The 2,500-nt window shown below is 30.2% G+C and overlaps 1 non-coding gene across 1 annotated transcript; it reads left to right on the top strand.

Moving 5' to 3' along the window:
* The first annotated feature begins 1,276 nt into the window (after nt 1-1,276).
* On the top strand, nt 1,277-1,349 carry TRNAV-UAC (transfer RNA valine (anticodon UAC)). Its single transcript has one exon. It is a non-coding gene; the product is annotated as a tRNA-Val (tRNA).
* The last annotated feature ends 1,151 nt before the right edge of the window (nt 1,350-2,500 follow it).

Raw genomic sequence — 2,500 nt, 5'->3', positions numbered from 1 at the left:
TGTTATATACATTTACATATATATCTTTATATATGTGTATATATATGTATATATATTGTATATATATACATATATATGTTTTATACATATGTATATTAGATATATATATATATATATATATATATATATATTACATTATGTGTATATATATATATATATTTTTTTTTTTACATTATGTGTATGTATATATATATATATATATATATATATATATATATATATATATATATATTACATTATGTATATATATATATATAATTATTATACATATGTGTAATATATATGTATGATATACATATGTATAATATATATATATATATATATATATATATATATATATATATATATATATATATATGTCATATGTATATATATGTGTATGTATATAAATATATATATATTTATGTATATAGATATGTATATATAACATATATTCATATTCTTTCGTCACTTTATAGGTCAGTTTATATTTTATTTTATTATTATTATTATTATTATTTATTTATTTATTTTTATTCTAGTCTCTTCTCGAGTCCTATGGTACCCAAATTTTGGGGGAATGTAACCACAGCCGCAGATTCCTTCCTACAACGTAGCGTTCGTTGTATACGATGTTTGTCTATGATGCGAATCATTGTTTTTCTCTTGTCCTTCCTTTCCTTTTCTTTTGTTTATTTGGATTCCTTGCTCTAATTTTGATTATTTGATTTTGATTTTCCAGTCGGATTCATGTCGTTTTTTTTATCACATTCTATCATCCTTATTATCATCATTAGGGGTAAGTGGAGAAAATCATTACCGTTTGTATTTTCAATCATTTTGCCTTTATTCATCCTGATCAATATTCCTAAAATTACAGATTATTAGCATCAAAATAATTTTCATAATCAAAAGACAGTTTCATCATTTGTCTCATTTGAATGACATATATATTGAATATATTGGTATATATTCCGGATGTTGTCCCTGCCTGCCCCCCCCCCCCCTCCACCTCTATTTCAATTTATCTATGTACTCACCTCTCTCTGTTTCTATCTGTCAGTATATATATTATCTCTGCTTCTTCCTGTCTCCTGACCACATTAATACCCTAATCATTATCAGTTAGCAGATAATGTTAACTAGTCGATTTGGAGTTTGTTAGCCATTCAGAATGAAAAATATAGTGTTCTTATTGAAATCAACTTGTGGGATATTTAATACATAAGTAATAATGAAAAGAAGAAAGGAAAGAAAAAAAGAAGTGAAAAATCAGGACTTTTTTCTATATGTATATGCTCCCGTAGTGTAGTGGTTATCACGTCTGCTTTACACGCAGAAGGTCCCAGGTTCGATCCCTGGCGAGAGCACTTTTTTTTCCAAAGTTTCTGTCTGGGAGGAATTTACTTGGTCTGTGCACGTGTAGGTTTATGTATGTCTGTGTACCTAAAAAAAGATATATATACATATATGTGTGTGTGTGTGTGTGTGACAGTCAGAAGCACCCGCTCATGCATGTCTTCGTACTTGTGTCTGTGTCCTTGTCCTTAAGATATGCTCGAGTTTCCTACATGGAGGTTTTTCAGCGCAAATCCCTTTCCGATTCTTGCATGACGACTTGCATCTTCCTTAATTTTTGTAACAGAAAAAAGTGCAGTGCAAACCATATAAACCATAGGTTATCTTAAAAGAAGAGACACAACATTGACTACTTGGGGTACTCTTAAAGAATCAATGTGTATGTGCTGTGCAAGTATTTTTCTTCTATTAATAGAAGTTTATAGTCAAAGATCCCTTTGTAATAAATGACGCAGTTATCTTTTTTTATTGTACAATGATTCCACGTTATAGAAACGTTCTCTGAATATAGTGGGAGGTATTTTATGTATGTATGCTGGGTAAAGCTGAACTTTTTTTTCCCTGTATATACAGATATTTTTGTTATTTTGTGTTAATAGATTACGCAGCTGTCTGACTACACTAATTCTTCTGTATAGTCAGATCTTTGTTCTACTTACACTTGAAGCCCTTTCACTAATGGCACAAAGCATGTTTATATTAGCAGTTTACGCTTGTCAGCACCGACTTGTTTTGAATAAAGAATTTATTTCGTGAAACGTAGATATTACTGAGTTTTCATTTCATCGATATAGTTAAAAGGGATTTCCATACGTGACACATCATGGTCATCAATATATATATATATATTTTTTTATTATTATTTTTGTTTTCCTTTCTTTTCTTTTCTCTTTTTAGACGAAGCATCTGAACGAAGAGACAGAAATGTGCATCATTTTTGTACTACAATTCCTTTGATTAATTAACCCCAGTTCTAACATTAATAAATGAAAACAAAAGGCCTCCATGCGGTGCAATGCTACAGTTAGGTCAATTGAAGGTGAAAAATATTCTTGAATGCATGCCATACAAAGGGGTACTTGGCATGTGCATGAGGCGTAACCAGCTCTGGCGAGCATTGTTAGGAAAGATAAGAATAGAGGCGGGGGAGGCGGTGTCGGCC

The sequence above is a fragment of the Penaeus vannamei genome, chromosome 12 (genome assembly GCF_042767895.1).
Source record: "Penaeus vannamei isolate JL-2024 chromosome 12, ASM4276789v1, whole genome shotgun sequence".
In the NCBI taxonomy this organism is placed as follows: domain Eukaryota; kingdom Metazoa; phylum Arthropoda; class Malacostraca; order Decapoda; family Penaeidae; genus Penaeus; species Penaeus vannamei.
The sequence above is the reverse complement of the archived record's forward strand: the minus strand, read 5'-3'. Positions and strand labels throughout refer to the sequence as shown.